A 22775-nucleotide genomic window follows, 5' to 3' on the forward strand; every position below is an offset into this window, starting at 1 on the left:
CCTGTGCCAAGAGATGGATGTTAATGTACTCCATGGCTAAATAGTTGGAGTGCTGGTCTTTGGTCACAGAGGTTCCGGGTTCGATTCCCAGCAGGGTCGAGAATTTTAAATATTATTGGTTAATTCCGCTGGCACGGGGGCTGTGTATATGTGTCACCTACGGGAGTCAAATGAAAAGACCTGCACCTGGCGAGCCGAACTTGTCGCCGGACACTCCGGACACCAAAAGCCACACGCCATTTAATTTTACTGTATCCATCAAGAAATGGCAACAGGCAGACACTGTAAAGTATTAATTCAAAATATTTAGAATTGTCCGCCTCTCTGGTGTAGAAGCCGGAGGCCCAGGTTCGATTTCCGACTCTGCCACGAAATTTCAAAAGTCGTACGAGGGCTGGAACGGCCTCCATTCAGCCTCGGGAGGTCAAGTGAGCAGAGGGTGTTCGATTCCCAACTTAGCCATCTTCGAAGTGGTTTTCCGTGGTTTCCCACTTCTTCTCCAGGCAAATGCCGGGATGGTATCTAACTTAAAGCCACGGCCTCCCCAGTTGTATCACCCGACCCATTGTTTCACGCTCCAGGACACTGCTCTTGAGGCGGTAGAGGTGGGATCCCACGCCGAGTCCGAGGGTAAACGGATTAAGAAAGATAGATCTTTAGATTTAATTAAACTTTTCGGACACATTAAGATACGGCTCATTCTAGCGTAGATTGTATATTCAGTAAAGGATAGAAAGCTTGTATTTTTCGTGGCTACTAGCTCACTATGTGGATTAGGTTAGAATGTCGGCCTTCGGATTCCAAAAAGGGTGATTCAAACCTGACAGATGTAGGCGAATCCTCGAAGGGAGGAAGAAATCCATTTGGCATTCTTCTCGTACGATGTCGGCATGTAAACGATCTCTAGTAATACATTTGATATTTACCACAAAATAAGATCGCCCTACAAAAATAATTTTCTAAGCCATCTGGCAGAATAAAATGGAACGCCGAAATTGACTTATAGACAACCTAAATTGCGTTGAGTCAGAACGCCTGAGGTCATATTATTGTTATTATCAGTATTATTATGTAACTGTTAATGTCGTGGTCTTAGCCACAAAACTCCAATTTAACGTAAAATCCAAATCGTAGGAGCGTGTCTTTCCATTTCAAAATTACAATTCCCACACGAAGTGAGATTTCAACGCCGGTGATCTTAATGAGAAACCGGTGATGATGTCACTCAGCTATTTCTAAGTGTGACAGTTGGTTTTGAAACCAATTGTACTTATCATTTTTGTTACAGTAGTTAACGCTACGTTTGGCCTCATAGTTATTTGAGGTGTACAGCATCACACGTAGTGTATAACGTTATGTCATACCTCACGTTCACCTAAATATATTAACGTTTCCACCCTGACCCGTAAACTGACGCGCCACTTCTCTGAAATATCGCTGTGGTGCAAGTAAATAAGCTGTGCCTCAACACAGGGTGTGTCTAAACTATCAGGTCACGTTTCTCACACGCAGAATAAGAAAATATGTTATATGGACATGGATCCGAAAACACTTTCTTTCCACGTAAGAACTCATTTTCTGCAGCTCTACCTAGTACAGGAATAGCACGTACCGCATGAAACTCTTTCTTATATGAAATGTTCAAAATGCCCTCCATTAGCACTGATACATGCATTAAAACGATTTTTGTTCACAAGAATACTCACTTTCTTTCTTTCTTTCTTAATCCGCTTAGCGTCCAGGGTTGGTTTTTCTCTCTGTTTCAGCGGGAATCCCACCTCTACCGCTTCAAGGGCAGTGTCCTGGAATGTGAGACTTTGGATCGGGGCGATACAAATGGAGAGCAGGACCAGTACCTCGCCCAGGTGGCCTCACTTGCTATGTTGAACAAGGGCCTTATGGGAGGATGGGAAGATTGGAAGGGATAGACAAGGAAGAGGGAAGGAAGCGCCCGTGACCTTAAGTTAGCTACCATCCCGGCATTTGCCTGGAGGAGAAATGGGAAAGTACAGAAAACGACTTCGAGGATGGCTGAGATGGGATTCGAACACTCCTCAACTCAGTTGACCTCCCGAGGCTGAGTGGACCCTGTTTCTGCCCTCGTACCATTTTTCAAATTTCAATGGCAGAGCCGGGAGTCAAACCCGGGCCTCCGGGGGTGGCAGGTAATCATACCAACCACTACATCACAGAGGCAGACAAAAAACTCACCTGACTCCTTTTTTTCTGGAATTTCTGGCAGCAAACTGGAAAACGAGAAATTCAAAATCCGTGCCTTCCAGGCCATTCTCATTCGTTGTGAAGGATGTCAAAGTAAAAAGTCCGCTGTTCAGTTTCTGAGGGCGGATTTTATTCTATTTTAAAACATTCAATGACTGCTCTCCACTGGCATCTGGAGGGAAAATACTCACAAAAATTCTCTCAGAGCAATGTCAATATTTGCGAAAGGAAATGTTAAATGTTTACCACGAATGTCTAAGTAGTCAGCGTCAGAATTCACTTCATCATCATCATCATCATCATCACCATCATCATCATCATCATCATCATCATCATATGCTTCAATCAAGAGCACATCGCTCAAAAATTCTTGAAAGTGGGCACATTCTCACACTACTTTAGGTGCTACATCGTCTGGATATTTTTCCAAAAATTTTCAACATATCCTCGAAACGGTTTTTAAGCAATCATGTAAACCAAGGAGCGTTTCAGGTCATGGTAAACAATTCTTATCCTTTGCAATTCTATTACTAATTTTTCAGCTATTACTAGGACTGTATTGATTTTCGTGTCCGATTTTACATCAAATTTTACATCGCTTTCAAACTCCTCTACTCTTATTTTTCCTTTTCTTTGCGTTTGTTTATTTAGTTGGTAACACTGTCTGAGATAGTTTCATCTCGTTTTCTTCAAAAAATTCAAATCGTTCCCTAAACTCTTCAGCATAATTGTTAAGTGATTGATACAAATGTACAATGTTGTTCAAGGTATCGGCAGCACTTTGCAACGCCTGATTCGTGTGTTGAATGCGCTCCAAAATATTGGTCCAAAATCTAGCTAAAATGAATATTTCAAGTCCCTGAAGATACTTGCATGACCCATTAGCTTCGAAACTGATATCTGGTTTTTCGGTGGAATATTGAGAAATTTCTTGTAAACGTTTATTATATGCCCAATAATTATTTAGCAGTGCCCTATCAACGCCCCACGTTGCCATCCAGTATGTGGTTTGTAATTTTTAAGAAGCACTTTTACACCCTAGAGTCACAAGTTGGGAATGGCAAACTCCTACGGACACGATCTATATTATCGCTTTAGAAACACATAGGGACAAAATTTTAATTTTACAAGAAGAATACAAAACTGTAAAAATGATCCTGAGTCTTAGAAATTGATCTCTAACAATGGAATAGCTCAACTTAATTTTCAAATAAGAGACAAATACATCAATTCTTTGCGTATTTGTCCATGTTGGTTAGGCGATACTGAATCATTGTATTTGGATGTATTCTATCAGCTACACGGTGTTGTTTCTCGAGCGATAAAGTGTTTGGCCGAGTTACCTATTCATGTTGTAATCACGCCTGATGTTGCTAACCAAGGTGATCTCACAGGATTCGGTGTTTTAATATGACCACAGAATTAACTCTCAAACGCAGTTGATAATACATAAGAAGAAGAAGAAGAAGATTCAATATCTTAGATAAATTATGAGAAACGAGTAAATCCTACACGTGACATTACTAGGAAAACTAGTAGGTAGAAGAGGACCCAGTAGAAGAATAATTCCTTGGTTGATGAACTCAAGAGAAGTATACAGAAGGTCATTCGGGATCTCTGAGGACGATGTTTAAAGTGTAATTAGCTTATAGAAAAGGCATGTCTCCACCAACGATCAAGATCAGTTGGAAAGCCATAATTTCTAGCTATAGCCCGACAACGTAATTTTCATTCTAGCAGACTTTTTCGCAGAGCTAGAATGTTTACCTTACCCCCCTCCTCCTGACAGGATTTCCAGAGGTCATTGATAATGCGTGGACGTCTTTTTCCTAAGACCCTTTTTAGGAGTTCAAATGCACAGAAGTCCATGGGTGACCCCCTTGGGTACCTTCACCGGAATGTCAGTAAAATGAATTGCACGGATTCCAGTTTCTATCTCCATTCTCTCTAAGGACAGACGAGTGGAACGAGAGTTGTCGCTGGATTCTTTACCTTGATGTTCCCATGCCTGATTTTTCGCCGTCCCATACAGTGCTGGGATATCTGTGTTACAAATGGGTGTTAAAACCTCTTGCTGATAGTGTGTAGAGTTCAACTTCACATTATTAGCGACTTGGCGAATGAACTTGCCATTGTAGAAGTATCCAGTGATGATTATGAAATCCCTTGGAAAACTTTTCTGGCATTCTTTATACAAGGTTTGATCATTTTTTTGTCTCTACATCGATGGTAAATCGAACAGGTTTTGTTACAGTCACTAAGGTCTAACGTCACCACAATTTTCCATCTGTCTCCTGCCAGATAGCCCTCACACAGCTTTCTTGGTTGGTGCGACGTTCCGAAACGTGACGAGGCAACAGCTTGTGAACTCGGCACTTGCACCGCTTTTCTAACTGCAGGTCCTTATGGATTATTTTGTTAACTGTTGAAACAGACATCCGCAACTTACGTGCGATAGTCCTTTGGGGAATGACAAGGGACTTCACTTTCTTCACTACTTCAGATGTAAGGCTGGTGACTGGTCGTGGATTTGTCTGTTTTTTCCCCTCTGGAATTAATACTAATCGGCCTTTGCCTCGTTTATTCAATACAGCACTGATCCCGTACTTTGATATCAAGGAATAACTCTTCTTGCAGTTCCCTTGGATTGCGGAATAGCTATATTTGTAATCGCAGAGGGCTGTTATGTAGTCTTCCCAGTAAGGGTCAATCCGCTTCGGCACCGTTACAGCTAATGTCACGAAATTCTCCACACACGTTCTCAGTATTGACGTGAATCATCACTCCCCGTTTTGACGTGCTCGAGTCGATAACAGCGCCACCAGTGGCCTTCAAACTCGTCACCAGTGATCACGAACTACCTTTTGTAATTTGAACGCAGTTCAAATCTTTAAAATTGCGCTCTACAAGCTAAAAATATTCATGATGACAGCCAGCATCCAGAATGGATAGAGCAGACAAAGAAACAGTATAATCCTAGCCTAATACTGCCGTGGCCGTACGACTTCTTGGCTATATGATCAACGTCGCGGCCTTCGCTTCAGGATGCCCTACCTTTGATTCTTGGGGTTTCGGGTTTCCTCTGACTCGGGACTGGATGTTTGTGATCATTCCAACACATGTCTTCAAATATACACAGAACACATCATATACCAACCATCTTCGGATGACATTCCATGTGTCATTGGACAATCAGTTTCTCTTGGGAAGTTCACTGTAGAAATGTTGAAGCAGAAAAAATTCAGTACAGTGCAACTGCCCTGTGCTTGTGATGAGTGCACTAATGGTGTGTAATGAGTTCAGAATTTTCCAAAACTAAACCTGACCGCAGTAGAGGAAGGGCATTTTAAATAGATGATTACACTGGTCTACAGTGTTCATTGCAACCGAACAAAAACAAGTGTACCAACTCTAATTTGAGTGTGCTGGTTACAGATCTGAAGTGAATTTTTCTATCATGTCACAATTTTTTTAAAAAAATATTATTTTCATTTTTAATACATTTGAATATCTTTAGAAATGCACTTAATGCACTCACACCTTGATATTTTTCATCAAATGTCGGCGCTGTAAGTGACACGCATGGTGAGAGGTTCCATCAGGACATGTAAATTATAGAATCCAAGTACCAGGGTCAATACGATCCGAGCATGGTGGGTGATTTCTGCTGATTCCAACGGTGATCAACACCAGTTTTAATAGAGAGTTTAGTGCTTAGTACATATTCTAAATGCACATCTTGTTATAAATGTAGAAAATATATATATGCTACAGTCTCATTACTCAAAAACCTGACGTGCTATGATAAATCTGATTACAGATCTGAAATTAGCGCATCAGTCTCAGTATAAAATACTAAAAAGGTCCTCAGTGGACCAGTGTTATAAGCTAAACATAGAACAGTTATTAATAATAATAATAATAATAATAATAATAATAATAATAATAATAATAATAATAATAATAATAATAATAATAATAATGGCTTTACATCCCACTAACTTCTTTTACGGTTTTCGGAGACGCCGAGATGCCGAATATTTCCCGCAGGAGTTCTTTCGCGTGCCAGTAAATCTAACGACACAAGGCTGACGTATTTGAGCTTCAAGTACCACCGGAATGAGCCAGGATCAAACCTGCCAAGTTGGGGTCAGAAGGCCAACGCCTCAACCGTCTGAGCCACTCAGCCCGGCACAGAATGATTAATAGGCTACATCCTTCCACACACATTAGAGTTGGCGTCAAGAAGTGGATCCGGCCGTAGAACAGGGCGACGTCCACATGTAATCACAGTTCGCACCCGCACCGAAGCGGCGAAGGAAGAATACTACCGTGTCCAGAAAGAATGGTTAGAATAATTGAATATAGCGGACTTGACATTGTAATCAAACGCCAGTCACCGGGGCCAGGTGAGGGTTCTACTGTTTGTAGCTTGAAGCAGTAGCACAACACTCAATGCGGACCAACAGTATCCACACACCTCCGGATGAACACAATTAATTCATAATCATTTAGAATTTCCTTCCTCTACTGCGAAGAGATTTAGCTCTGTAGAGTTCTCAGCTCATTACCTTGCATTATCGTGCGCACTCATCACAAGCAGTGGGCCGTTACAGTGTACTGACATTTTTCTGCCTCAGTATTCCTACAATAGACTTCCCAACTGCAATTGCCCACTTAATCGCACACGCAATGTCATGTCAAGGTTATTCGAGATAACTGTAGAAGATCTCAGTTTACCAGTAAATAGTTACATTTCATTTTACTTTCAGAAAGTCCCAATGAACTGAGTTCTCAATGGAAGGACTAAAATTGGTTTCACAGCATTTGGTGATAATCTACTTATTAGATTTTACAGTGAAAGGATTTACAACACACAAAGGGGTATATATACGACATATAGAACTTATTTTACAGTTTAACATCCAGTATTTCCACAGTCTGTTGTAAAACATAGCTTGTACTAGGCTTTGCTATTATAGTCTTTAAAGTAAATCTTTGAAGTAAATAATCACGTGCTACCGGTCTGAAAATGCTAATTTTCTTAAGTTCTCCAATTCGAGAAGGTAAGCCATTATACGTTTTCCAAGCTCAATAACTCACTGTTAGTGCTGTAACAAGTCGTGTTCGAAGAGTACATGTAAATAGGTTATTTGATCTAGTATTGTATTTATGTATATCTTTCTAGGAACGTAGCTCTGTGCTGATTTGTACGTTCAGTCCTCTATCCGAAGTCTGGTTGGATCCTCAAAACCCCCACCATTAGCTGTCATAGATGACCTAGGTATCACTGAATAAGCGTACTAGGGAAATGAGGAATGAGATAGTTTCCCATTGCTTTCCTCACTGAGCTAGAAGTTGCTATTATATATCAATCTGCCAAACCCACTGAAATGCATGCACCAACCGACCCTATGAGCAATATTTTCACAACATTCATAGCAGGGACTGGCTGCATAAGGAATTGCGTTACTAGCACCGTTCATACTTCAGTCATTCTCATATTGTAAAAGCCAACGATAAGATTGAAACCGATCAATAAACGCAACAAAATTACTCTAGCCTATACCAGAAGACATAGTGCGCTGTAAACACCAGGTCTCACCAGCAAAGGCACTGTACTGATACAAGATATTTTATTCTGGCACATGTGAGTAGTCTACGTAGTCTGGGTTTTAACAGGCAAGATATTTGTTTCGCTAAAAACGTCAATGGTCAGTTTCAGGAAATTATAGTTATACATCATTTTCCTACCGCACGTATACTCCGGCTCAGGAACACCTCTGCGGAGGTTCGGACCTGCCTTCGGGCAGAATAACCCTTACCTTACCTACATCATTTTAACTGATTTCTTTTGAAGAACGGATAACCAATCACAGATCCATTTTTGGTGAACTCTGGCTCCCAAATAACCGGATATTTAAATTGTGATTATTATTTATCAACTAAAAATAAAATGGCGTTGGCCTCCGGAAAGGTCTGGCGCAGGTCTTTCGAGTTAACGCCGTACAGGCGACCTGCGCACCTGTGAGGATGGGCGGCATATACACCCAGCTCTCCGAGCCATCTAAATTAACGAATGAAGGTTAAAATCCCTTGTCCGGCCGGGAATCGAACCCGGGACCCACTGAACCAAAGGCCAGCACGCTAACCATTTAGCCATGGATCCGGACATTTAACAGCTGTGAGCTGGGTATAGAGAAGACTAGTTAGTAGAAATATATAAAGTCTCATATATTTCTGTACAATAATATAAACTATAAGATCCTGGGGATTGTTTAGCCAAAAGTAAGCGGTGAACGCAAGCAAGTCGGTGTGGTGGGTTATCGGCAACGTGCTGGACGTATAATTCACACATTTTACCATTGCTCGTTCGAGTTACTTTATTTCTTAATCTGTTTTCCCTCCAGGGTTGGTTTTTCCCTCGGACTCAGCGAGGGATCCCACTTCTACCGTCTCAGGTTCGAGCTATTCTGAAGACTATTTTGTTTAATTTTCTTTAATTTAGTACCCTTTCCTAATTTTGTTTAATTTATGCTATTTTTAGTTTGGTTCCTTTTTGACAGTACTTAGGTCAATTTGGCGTTATACAGGGCGAGCTTCTCCTGTATGGCAAAAAGATAAGGAGGTGGTTTGTGAGGTGATAAGAAAGATAACAAAGCCAAGGTGGGTAGCCAAATTAACCTCTTCTTCTTATTATTATTCCTTCTTACATATTCCTAGGCCTTTCATATCCCATCGTCACTATAAAACCTATCTGTGTCGGTGCAACGTAAAGCAAATTGTAAACATAAACAACTTAAAACCTGCCTTTTCATCTCGTTCATCATCATCATCATCTCGGCTTACTATCCTAATTAGTATCGCCCCAGTAACTTCCCTGCGTTTTACTATAGACGAGAGACTCGCCCTGTATTCGAACTGATTTTGTCGTTCAGTTTCAATGCCATACATTAGGAAATGAACTTAACAACTAAAATAGCAAAACGCGCCAGCATAAATGAAATAAATACAGAAACACTAGAAATAAAAGAAATAGAGAGCTATAGAAGAGTTGTTATTTCTCCGTAATGACAATACTAATTAAGTGAGAGAGTGGTCAAATCTATAAGCTCAAGAACTGCCCTGGTACAGGTGCACTATCCTTGTTCAGTGATAATATTATCAACATGTTTCTCTCCCCTACACCAATAAGCTGCTTTCGTTTGTGTCATTCTCCAATGGCAATGATGGAGAAGCGGTACTGACGTCTGCATGGCCTTTCCACATAGTGACATTGGGGTAGCGATATATATATATATATATATATTTGCTAGTTGCTTTACGTCGCACCGACACAGTTATGTCTTATGGCGATGATGGGATTGGAAAGATCTAGGAATGGTAAGGAAGCGGCCGTGGCCTTAATTAAGCTACAGCCCCAGCATTTGCCTGGTGTGAAAATGGGAAACCACGGAAAACCATCTTCAGGGCTGCCGACAGTGGGATTCGAATCCACTATCTCCCGATTACTGGATACTGGCCGCACGTAAGCGACTGCAGCTATCGAGCTCGGTACACTTAAATTAGTAATAAGCATAAGCAAAGTAACAAATAAGATAATGATACCAAATAATTGTTTTATTTTTTCATTACCAAAAGTTTCTAATGAGTTACGGCGGGAATGTTAAGGGATTCGTTCACACACAACTATAGAATTCAATTAATCAATCCAAACTAACCTTTATTTTATACTCCATATTCACTGGAATTTTTCAAACCCATGATGTTTCAGTCCTGATGGACTTTGGCTTACCAAGATTACGAGGTGACACGTGCTCAGCGTGACGAATTCCTTCAGCGATTATTTTTGTCTTTCTAGACCGGAGACGCTATCTGATCATCAGACAGCTCCTCGAGTGTTCTCACGTATGGTGAGTGGACCTCGAACCAGTCCTCAGATCCAGGTAAAAATTCCTGGTCTGGTCGGGAATCGAACTCGCGGATTCCAGATAAGAGGTACCCTTGCTGCCCCGACACCGCGAGTCTAGCGGAAATGTAATAAAAATAGTTCCTACATTTAATTTATTGTTTAAAACATTAAATAAGATGGTTCGACGCGAATTCAATTAATATTTTACAATTTTGAATTTAATATGGTTCACTTCGTGTTGTAGTGGTTAGTGTAATTAGCTGCCACCCCCGGAGGCCCGGGTTCGATTCCCGGCTCTGCCACAAAGTTTCAAAAGTCGTACGAGGGCTGGAATGTGATTCATTGAGGCTAGGGAGGTCAACTGGGTAGAGGGGGGTTCGATTCGCATCTCAACTATCCTCGATGAGCTTTTCTTTGGTTTCTCACTTCTCCTCCACGCAAATGCCAGGATGGTACCGAACTTAAGGTCATGGTCGCTTCCTTCCCTCTTCCTTGTCTAACCTTTCCGATCTTCCCATCCTCTCCACGAGGCCCCTGTTCAGCAAAGCAGGTGAGGCCGCCTGGGCGAGGTGCTGGTCCTCCTTTTCAGTTGTACCCTCCGACAAAAAGTCTCACGCTCCAGCACTCTGCCGTGTGGCGGTAGAGATGGTATCCCCTGCTGAATACGAGGGAAAAACCAACCCTGGAGGGTAAATGGATTCAGAAAGAAAGAAAGAAAGAAAGAAAGAAAGAAAGAAAGAAAGAAAGAAAGAATTCAATATTTAAAAGTAATAAAATAGTACCAAGCTACCTCAGCAAATATTTTACAATAATGAATTTAATTTATTATTTAGAAGAAATTCAACAAAATAGTTTCAAGCTGCTCAACTAATAGTTTACAGTTTTAAATTTTATGCAATACTTAAAAACATTAAATGAAATGGTTCCAAGCCACTTTATCAAATATTTTACAATTATGAATTTTATTACAAGCTAGTTCAAGCAATATTTTACTAACGGATTTGTACTGTAAATAAATACTCGTTCTAGCTATAGGCATAGGCCTACTGTATTGACGGTTAAAATTTCAGATACGAAAATATTTTATAGTGATGCGTGCTATTAAATAAGATAATAATAATAATAATGCTATTTGCTTTTTCACTGAACGTCTCATACACAAAGTGAACACTGAGAGCGGGAAAGTGTTGCCTTGGACAAAGAAGGACCAATAACAATTTGTCTTCCGTTTAGATTTCTGGTTATATGATACCACATACAAGAGAGACCTATGCAGAATCGACTTCAAGATTTCAGAGAGCTCTACGACTTCCTAGTGCGTTACCTCGTGCGATCGGTGTTTATTTGTTTTAAAATTTGTGCATCACCCGTCGCCTATGATGTAGGCCCTACTATAGTATCACTTAGCGGTTCGTGCTGGCTGGCGGGGTAAACATAAGTCAGACTACCAATAGATGGAAGCAGAGGGAAGACGGAAACACGAGGCGGATTCAAGGAGGATCGTTATGTTCGTGGTAAATGTATAATAATCACGGGCACTGAGAGAATTAATTCTTGGAGAATGTAATTCTATGTGGTCTGAGGGAGTGAAGAAGGACGGGTCTGGGAATTTTTACGAATATGAAGTCAGGAGGCCATGTTTTTAAGACATTTCATTACCTAATATATGTCCATCTTACTTCAATTACTGCAAGTAATTTCTATAATGTTTACTTATTTATTTACTTCTTCTAGAGTAAGAACGGGCCTATAGAATGGTTTTACGCAATAAAAGGGCTATTATCTTAGGTTGTGGTTAAATATACAACATGGTCTGAGATCTGGAAATACTAAGGAACCCAAATGGATCTCTTGATTATATCGATTTAGTTTGTCAAGCCACACCATTCTACCCACCTGTAGCTGAAGCCATCTAAATAGACCTGACTCTCTGTGACATGTACTGTACTATTGGATGCACATTCAGTACATTACGGCGCATCGAGACTTGGAATCGGACTATAATGACGGACACCGGGCGAGTTGACCGTGCGCGTAGAGGCGCGCGGTTGTGAGCTTGCATCCGGGAGATAGTAGGTTCGAATCCCACTATCGGCAGCCCTGAAAATGGTTTTCCGTGGTTTCCCATTTTCACACCAGGCAAATGCTGGGGCTGTACCTTAATTAAGGCCACGGCCGCTTCCTTCCAACTCCTAGACCTTTCCTATCCCATCGTCACCATAAGACCTATCTGTGTCGGCGCGACGTAAAGCCCCTAGCAAAATAATAATAATCATAATAATAATAATAATAATAATAATAATAATAATAATGACGGACAGGAGGCTACTTGTACTATGCATGCTCAGTGCTCATAGGGAGAAAATTCAAGAGAACGCTGAATTCATTGTCAATGATGCAAACAAATTTTGAGAGCAACCGAGAAGGCTCAAGTTTTTATTCTAACATTAAGTTGCTTTAAAATGGAGTAGTTCTTTTAGAGTTTTCTTGCATTTTATTAAATTTTATGCACTGAATTTATGTTCTCTTGAACAATTATCATTATAATAAAGAATCGATTTTTCTTCGTATTTTGCCACTTCAACCCACATTTCTTACGAGGCAGGGGTGTGCAAGTGCAGCTCCCTCGTGGCACGCATGTTAACAACGAGCGTAGAGGAGCACTGGCAACTCGCTAGGTGACGCGGACCTGGATCGCTCGTTAACGAGATGGTGCCCGAGTAATACTCATTTCTGTTGTAAACCCCAGGGCCAATTGCTACTCCGGAAATGGTGGTCTCGTTTCTAATGTCTTGACATCATTTCGAGTGGGTTAAGTCCGCCTTTACCGGTCAGACTTCTCACGTGACACCAGCCCAAGGTTAGTTGAGACCTTCTGAGAATATTGCGGCATTCCAGTTAGCATGAGGGGATTATTTCCAGCGTAGTTTACTTACAATTTTAGCTTTTTAGGATGGTAATTGAAACACGGATAGCGTAGGTACTTAGTTGAGTTAGTTCGGCAGCAGTAATGGGCTAGATGACAGAAACAAGGCCAAGGACTGCATTCATTGTGAAAACAAACATTACCCGAATACTGAAAACACAAAATGTCATGTCACCATAAACAAACAAAACCTGATATATATGCATATATATTTTGCTACTGGATTAACATACATGTTTTATTTAGCGACATGGGATAGGAAAGGTATACAACTGAAAAAGATGCGCCGTGCCTTATAGTATGGTACAGCCCCAACATTTTCCTGGTGTAAAATAGGAAACCACGGAAATTCATCTTCACGACTACTGATATTGGGATTCGAATGCACCATCTCCTGAATGCAAACTAATAATTCCAGGGCCCGATCTGCGCAGCCAATTCGCTCCGAAACGCTGATTTCAGCCAAGTACCGGACGAGATAAAGAAGCTCAACTAGCGCTAAGGTATATGAATGTGCCAGCCGGTGAGACACACTCTTAGAGGGTGAAAACAAATGAATTACTGTGGTCTGATACAGGAGTGAAATTAATAGGATGAATCAAAGACTTCGGGAAAAGCCTTTTCCGCATGTGCTTATCTAAATGAAGTCACTCAGCAGTAAGAGCACTTCTGTGGATAAAGGATGGAATATAGTATATTATCTAATGTATCTCTTACAAGTCCTAAACTATTCGTGGAACATATTCTAGTACAGTCCAGTTCGGGCCTTAGCTTACCAACGCAACTGATGCCCAGACAGCTGGCCTGCAGGTTTGAAAGTGATACTTGACGATACCCTCAGATATATTACTTGGGTATCGTGACCGGGTCCATTGCCTCTCTCAGTTGGTGTCACGAGCCTGAGCGAACCCTGCTCTAGCCCTCACACCAGAATTAATTAGTTCGACTTCCCGGGAATCAAAACTAGGGTCTCTGAATAACCCCTACACCATGCCAGTCGTAAGAGGAGGCTAAAAGGGTTTTCTCCAGGAGTTCACAGATCACTCACTTCGAGAGAAACACAGAAGACTACCTTCAGAGCTGCCGACGGTGGGGTTCGAACTCACTATCTCTGGAATGCATAAGGATGTGCTTATGTCCACAGGGTCCTGAACTTAGTCTAGCAATAAGTTACTTTCTCTTACTTGTGCCACGCTTCTCATTATTATCCTGCCTAACCTGACCTTCCTTGCGCAACTCGCATTATTTTCTGAACCCAATGGTATTTGATTTGCGAGGCCTGGAATGTCTCTCATTTTCATACCCTTCATGCTCTCTCCCGTCCTTTGAATTTATTTTCATTTTTCGAAGAACTGAACCGCTTAATTTTTTCTATTCTGAAGTAAGTTAAAAGGAGTTGTGCTTATTAAAACGAGAAAAAACGCCACCACCCAGTAGTGGAATACCGTGGTGCAGAGGGTCCTCTGTGGGAACATACTATAGTTTGATATTTAATTTGTTTCGTTTTGTAACCATGATAATATAACAGGCGTTTTCTTCTACACTAACATTTCTTCGAACGGCAATTTGCAATGGAATATATGCTTTCATTACGAATTTATTCGAGGTTACGTGGCTCCTTTCACACTTTTGGTACCTGTTAAAATGATGTTTTATCTACGCAACTATGCGGCAGAAATGTGAACAACGATAAAGCTGAACCAAGAGGAGAATGAATGAGGGCGATTTCCGAATGTGCAGTACGGTACAGTTCCTAGTCCAGAGTTGTGCGAAATTCTCCCTGTTTCTCATTTCCATACTGTATTTTCTCTGACTGCTACGATTGAAGGCTCACGAAACTCGTTGTTGATTATATCCCTTCTTATCTGCTCGGTCGGAAAAAGTAAAATTATGATTTTGTTCTGCGAAAAACTCACCTTGAAACCGTGAAATAATACCCGCCAAATGTATCATGGAACTTGGCTAAAAACCCAATTTTCATAAATATATCCGTTATTATCAGTCGGACGATAAATACAGTTTTATGTATTAAATAAAAGTTCGGAAATAGCATTATCTACAATTTTTGCTAAATACAAGTTTGAGGTAGACCCAATGTAGACGGAGATATTTTAATAATAATAATGATAACAATAATAAAAATAACAATCTATATAAATAAAATCGTAAAGACCGTGTGTCTATACATTGAATATTTTGGCTAAATTTCCATACAGTTATCCGTTTCAGGTGTTATAATGACCATCTGCATATTTTTTAGCTTTGGTGTCTGTTTGTTTGTCTGTTTGCCTGTTTGTTTGTTTGTTTGTTTGTTTGTTTGTTTGTTTGTTTGTTTGTTTGTTTGTTTGTTTGTTTGTCTATAACTTGAAAACTACTGGATATATCTCTACCAAAATTCATATTTATAATCTACCTGTCATTGGACAGGTTGTAAGGCCAATGTTGTTTCTAAATCCCTGAACTGACTGGGGGTTTATACGAAACCGAAACTGTGATTTTGCACCCCACTAAAATATACATGACCAAACTTAATGGAAATCTGCCTGCCTTAATGGAAATCCATTTCTAAACCTTTTTTCTCATGTGCATCATTTCGATACGAGAATTAATAAAGGATGTATCATTAATGGACCGTTTTTCAGCACAACTCCTACCGGACTTAACTTAAGAGCGGGTGCGTGTTAAACGTATTTCTTATAACTTGAAAACTACTGGAGATATTTCGACCAAACTTCATATTTAGCATCCACCTGTCCAAAGGTAAGTTTTTAGGTCCATACCATGTCAAATTCCCGGAATGGTCTGGGGGTTTATAGGTAACCGGAATAGTGATTTTACTTCCCCACAATATATATAAGACCAGCCTGACTGGAAATCGACCAACCTTAATGGAAATCCATTTCTGAAACTCTTTTCTCATGTGCATTTTTTCGATAGGAGGATTAATAAGGGAGATATTATTAACGGACGGTGTTTCAGTGCAAGTTCCACCGGCTTTAACTCAAAAGCGGGTGCGTGTAAAGCGTATTTCTTATAACTTGAAAAGTACTGGAGACATGCCAACCAAACTTCATATTTAGCATCCATCTGTCCAAAGGTAGGTTTATAAGTCCATACCAATTCAAATTCCTGGAATGTACTGGAGGTTTATAGGGAACCGAAATAGTGATTTTACTCTCCCACAATATACACAAGACCATGAAATGAAATGGCATATGGCTTTTACTGCCGGGAGTGTCCGAGGACATGTTCGGCTCGCCAAGTGAAGTTCTTTCGATTTGATGCCCGTAGGCGACCTGCGCCTCGTGATGAGGATGAAATGATGATGAAGACGGCACATACACCCAGCCCCCGTGCCAGAGATAGTAACCAATGATGGTTAAAATTCCCGGCCCTGCCGGGAATCGAATCCAGGACCCCTGTGACCAAAGGTCAGCACGCTAACCATTTAACCACAGAGCCGGACTATACAAGACCAACCTGACTGGAAATCAACCAACTATGATGGAAATCCATTTCTAAAACTTTTTTCTCATGTGCATTTTTCGATAGGAGGATTAATAAGGGAGATATCATGAACGGTCGGTTTTGCATGCTAAGTCCAGCGGACTTAGCGCAAAAGGTGTTGTACGTAGAGCAGATTCCGTATCTAGATAATAAAATCGAAACAACCGTGTGTATGTACAATGACTATTTTGGCGGACTTTTTGTACAGTTATCCGTTTCAAGTGTTGTAATGACCATCTGCATATTTGTTAACTTTAGTTTCCTGAAAGTCCTCTTTTTAACCCAACCTCCCACAAAGCAAGATTGAGGCACAATCTCCCACACGAGCAAGAAAATTGACATTTGGCAAAATTATATGTTTTAGCCTGTAATCGAAGGAAAACTTCCAAGATCTTTAAATATTTCACTTTTTACCCCCGAAAAATATCGGTATATTGAGGCAATTTTATGTCGGTGCAGACCTTCGTTTCGAGGTATTTCGCGGTTAAACGGTAAGTCGTATCACAAAACGGATGGCACAATCTCAATTCAATTTGGTCCTATGACGTATCGTCATATCTCTATTCCTTATATGTTAGATTTGTCACTATTTCTCGATTATACCTACATTTTGCTCTTTGTACACGTATAATTCGTAGTTCGAATCAGTCGTACTAAAGGTATAATCATCTAATTCTACACGAATATTGGCCCATCCAGTATCCATACGTGAGCCAAATTCTATGTTTGTAGCTGTCATATTAATACCCAAAAGTAATGCGCTGTGAGAAAACCTCACCCAAACTTCACCCTATTAAACGTTTCTAACTCAATTTCACCCATAAATAGATGATACAGGAGAAAATCTCTTAAGACCAGCCATTTAGCTCGCTAAATGAGGCGTCTTATGGTACAATCCGTTTGTCGATATGATGCATAGTTATCTGTAAATGAAGGTTTACAACATTGTAAACATGTATATACTTTGTATGTCGATCTATATATATATATTCATTGAAGTCGATTTGTAGCGGTGGACAGAGGTTGTGTTTGCCTTTATAATTAATATTTTACATCGATAGTGACTCTCAGCAGGAGGGCGCCTGCTAATGTAATCATTACTCTCCACATCGACTTTGAGTGGCATAAATAATGGAATCCTTCTCGAACACCTTTGTAACTAGCATTAGTAAGGAGGGACTACAATTTTAATTAATAACTCCCTTCTCGATTTGACTGGCAGAAGTCAAGGGAGCATTCAATTTTGTTCAAAGCTACCCTAACCGATTGTGTTTGGGAGTAGGCAAGTGCGCCTGCAATTATGAACAAATTTACCCATCTAAAATACGATTGGCATTATGCATAGTGGCCTTGGTGTTATAATGGAAACTCACCACCTCGGTGTGACTGTCATTAAGAAAAGGGGCCTGTCATTATAATGATAACAGCACAACTCAATTTTGACTGGCAGTAGGGAAGGTGCCTGCTATTATAATAAAAAACTCCAACTGTAATCTGTCTGCCATTGTAACGAAAACTCCCCGAATCGATTGTGACCACGCAGTAGGTAATGGGGCCGCCCATAACAATGAAAATTTACCCACTCGATTGTGAATGGCGGTAGGCAAGTGAGCCTGCCTTTATCATCACAACTCCGCAACTCGCACTTTACACTGGAAACAACGTATGGGAACCCCTCCATCCCCTGGTGTTTCTGGATAACGCTAAGAGACATGCCATTTAAAAGAATCTTATTCACTACATGTACAGTAATTTACTTCGATATCCGTATACAATTTAGAATACCGTAGCAAAGCACGGGTACTTTTGCTAATAATAATAATAATAATAATAATAATAATAATAATGTTATGGTTTTTACGTCACACTAACTACTTTTTGATGGTTTTCAGCGACGCCGAGTTGCCGGAAGTTTGTCCCACAGGAGTTCGTTTACGTGCCAGTAAATCTACCGATACGAGGTTGACATATTTGCGCACATTTATATACCAACGGACTGAGCTAGAATCAAACCTGCCAAGCTGGGGTCAGAAAGCTAGCGCCTCAACCGTCTGAGCCACTCAGCCCGGCGAGAGCTATCTGAGAATGTTCCTATAGAACCCTCCTATATATGATGACTTTGACATCATAAGCACCTGATAACTTGAAACTGAACGGATAGATTTCAAATACGGAGTTTGGTTGCAATATGTTCAGCCATTTTTCGGTTTTACGAATACAAACAGACAACAAACGTAAAACACCTTCAGATGATCAGCATTAGGTATGATGCAAATAATTATTATCCGATTTTTTTTTTTTGCTGAAGTACCATAATAAATTTACAAACACGTGAATATAATTGTACTTGTAACAGATAAAGAGGGGTCGACTAAAACTTTCAGGTTTTCGGCGGTGACGGGATTAGAAGGGTCTAGGATTGCGAATAATAATAATAATAATAATAATAATAATAATAATAATAATAATAATAATAACGCGTGGTGACAGGAAGGGCATCTGGCTTTGAGAAAGTCAAATCAAATTCTAAACTGAGACTGGATGTTCTGCTGACCCCACAGAAAGATGGAAAGAGGACGTTGATAATTTTCGTCAATTTTTGAAATAGCACTATGCACAGAATTGGCATCATTTTACGGTCGGATGCCCTTCCTGACGCCAAACCTGCGTGCAGAGATGTATTCACCATTGCGTTTCTCTATGGTGGTTGGTGGAATGATGCCTTCTTCTTACTTCATGTTTAGCATTTCAGGGTTGGTTTTCCCTTCGGACTCAGGGATTGATCCCACCTCTACCGCCTCAAGGGCAGCGTCCTGGAGCTTGACACTTTGAATCGGGGGATACAACTTGGGAGAATGACCAGTACCTCGTCCAGGCGGCCTCACCTGCTATGCTGAACAGGGGAATTGTGGGGGAATGAAAAGATGGAAGCAAGGAAGATGGAAGGAAGTGGCCGTGGCGTTAAGTTGGATACCATCGCAGCATTTGCCTGGAGGAGAAGTGGGAAACCACGGAAAGCAACTTCCAGGATGGCTGAAGTGGGAATCGAACTCACCTCTACTCAGTTGTCCTTGCGAGGCTGAGTGGACCCCGTTCCAGTCCTCGTACCACTTTTCAAATTTTCGTGTCAGAGCCGGGAATCGAACCCGGGCCTCCGGGGGTGGCAGCTAAACACACTAAACACTACACCACATAGGTGGACTGTGGTATGATGTACTGTAAGTAAATGAAAAGCTGTGTATAAGACAATCACAAATACCTAGTCCCCGAGCCAGAAGAATTAACCAGACGCACCTAAAAGCTCTGACTCTGCTAACATCGAACCCGCAGCCCTCTGAACCAAAGTCCGGTATGCCGAAAAAAAAGCCAAGGACCCGGGTTATTATTATTATTATTATTATTATTATTATTATTATTATTATTATTATTATTATTATTATTATTATTATTATTATTATTTGCACCATGACACTAGTATATCAGTCGTAAGAGTAGAACATACCCGTTATAAGCACTATCTACCACACTTCATCACTTGCGAATGACCACGTCTACGTTGGGAACTCGAACCATCGCGCCGTGCTCTGGCAGGTGTTCTGACTGACTGAGGCCGTCAGACTGACCTAAGGCGTGGAGGAAATACTGACTACCTTGAACAGAGCAACGAGGTTCCACGTTGTAAACCCGCTCGCGTGACGTCGTAAGTATGGGAACCTGCGGTCTTGAGTATTAGTGTGGTCTTTAATCATGACAGACAAGGCGACATTAGTAGGTGTGCGTAACATCTATCGCGTGCTGACATTCATTTTCATTGGGTTGTATTTTAAGAATTACGGCTAGCGTTATTATGAGAATTGAATGATGATTTTTTTCTTTTGCAAGTTGCTTTACGTCGCACTGACACAGATAGGTCTTACGGCGACGATGGACAGGAAAGGGCTAGGAGTGAAAAGGAAGCGGCCGTGGCCTTAATTAAGGTACAGCCCCAGCATTTGCCTGGTGTAAAAATGGGAAACCACGGAAAACCATCTTCAGGGCTGCCGACAGTGGGATTCGAACCCACTATCTCCCGAATACTGGATACTGGCCGTAATTAAGCGACTGCAGCTATCGAGCTCGGTTTGAATGATGTTAGTGGTGGTGGTGGTGATTAGAGGAAGTAAAACTAGGTAACCATCCTCTATGAAACGCACGTGAAAGTACTTCTGCTGGACTAAATTCCGGCATCTAGGCGTCTCCGTAAGACGTAATTAACGGATATTGGAATGTAAAACTAATAACATTTTTATAATGTTTATCTCTTGGTGGATGCGTTACTTTTAGCAATAACTGCTCAGTAACAAAAGCAGTAACATTCATGGTTATGATAATGTGGAACTAACTAAGAAAATTTGTGGTATTGTGCAGTGGATATTGAAAAATTTGTTTCTCATCAAGCCTGTGCCAATACAATATCACTTGATATAAGAAATAAGCAATGACTTTTCCCTTCATTTTTCTTAGGTAAGGTAAGGGTGTGTTCTTCCCGAAGGCAGGTCCGAACCTCCGCAGAGGTGTACCTGAGCCAGAGTTTACGTACGGTAGGGTGGCCAGTTCCTTTCCGCTCCTCCATTCCCTTGCCCCCACCAACAGCGCGTGGCAACCCATCCACTTCTCGACCACGCCCAATGTTGCTTAACTTCGAAGATCTGACGAGATCCAGTGTTTCAACATGGCTACGGCCGTTGGCCATTTTTCTTAGTATGCCTCTAAAATACAGCACTGTCTAGTCTGTTTTGGAAGATTCTTTTCAGACAGCCAGGGGATGGTCAACCCGCAGTACACAGCGTAATACATTAATTGACGTATTGACAGGGAAGGGTAGTAGAAGTGAATTTTAGAGGAGAAGGAAATAATAGCCATGCCAGCATTGTGAAGCAGATGATACTGAACAAATATCATGTAAAATCAAGGAGTTATCCATTTATCAGTTTAACACACAAAGTTATGCTAATTATGTTTCAAGTACATATTATGGGATAAAACACATTTTGAAAAAACTGTCTAATCAGTTTGTCAGTGATATGAAATGAAATGGCGTATGGCTTTTAGTGCCGGGAGTGTCCAAGGACAAGTTTGGCTCGCCAGATGCAGGTCTTTTGATCTGACTCCCGTAGGCAACCTGCGCGTCGTGATGAGGATGAAATGATGATGAAGACGACACATACACCCAGCCCCCGAGCCAGCGAAATTAACCAATTATGGTTAAAATTCTCGACCCTGCCGAAAATCGAACCCGGGACCTCTGTGACCAAAGGCCAGCACGCTAACCACTTAGCCATGGTGCCGGACAGTTTGTCAGTTGACGTGTATGAGTCAAGCACAAATTTCACGGTAGAAGGCAAGATATGTTTCAACGAAGAAAACCAGCATGGCCAATAAGTCCTTTTCTTTCGGTTAGCTCATGGTTGGTCTGCTTCCACGTGGTTGTTGACCGCGTGATAGGACCGCCCTCTTTTGAGGATGTTGTGAACCTTCCTCGGTTCTCTTTGAATGATTGAAGTTCAGCTCTTGAACTCACAGTGCTAATCTTAAATATCTCTTGCTTTCCATGGCGAAGTACAAAAATCTCCAGGCATCACATGATTACACCAAACGCTTGAAAATGTTTAGTCTCTCCGATCATTTCCGTAACTTGGGACCATTGTTGGACGCACGTAATACATATTTATAAAAACAAAGAACTAGTATGTCAAGATGCTGGCAAAAGACTTGCCATTTTGAATGGAGAAGGTGTCGGAGGCATTCTGACTACTGAAATATAACTATGACGAACTATAATAGCTATAAACATGGTTTATACGAAGTTTAATGGCAACAAATGGCAAATGTTATACCTAATTCCACCAGAGACACGTGCTGACTTACTACCTTCTCCATGCCAAACCTCGTGAACTTAACACAGATTCCATCTTGCGTGAATCGTAGAAGCAAATTTGTTCTACCAGTTGACTTACTACATTTTCCATGCCGACACCTCAATTAATGTTCAAATTTCGAATGTGCCACTCCACCTTTTCGTAATTACTACCAGACACGCTAGCAAAGAAAAGCAAAGTCATCTCCGTATAATCCATAAAGGGACTTGGAAGGGTGTGGGAGGTAAAGTCTTCCACTATCCGTTCGTTGGCTATTTCTTTCTTCTAGCATAAAATACTTGGAAATTACTGC

At 41.0% G+C, this 22775-nt stretch overlaps 1 protein-coding gene across 3 annotated transcripts in view; it reads right to left on the reverse strand.

Moving 5' to 3' along the window:
• Positions 1-20174, reverse strand: part of LOC136875621 (facilitated trehalose transporter Tret1) — a 95968-nt gene extending 75794 nt beyond the window's left edge. For 2 of the 3 annotated variants that reach the window (XM_067149160.2, XM_067149158.2), the window contains exon 1: positions 20068-20174. The gene's annotated coding sequence lies outside the window, so the exon portion shown is untranslated. Of the gene's footprint in view, positions 1-19620; positions 19782-20067 lie in introns of all 3 variants that reach the window. The other variant, XM_067149159.2, reaches the window with a different exon arrangement.
• Positions 20175-22775: the final 2601 nt, after the last annotated feature.

This window comes from Anabrus simplex, chromosome 6 (genome assembly GCF_040414725.1).
Source record: "Anabrus simplex isolate iqAnaSimp1 chromosome 6, ASM4041472v1, whole genome shotgun sequence".
Lineage (NCBI taxonomy): Eukaryota > Metazoa > Arthropoda > Insecta > Orthoptera > Tettigoniidae > Anabrus > Anabrus simplex.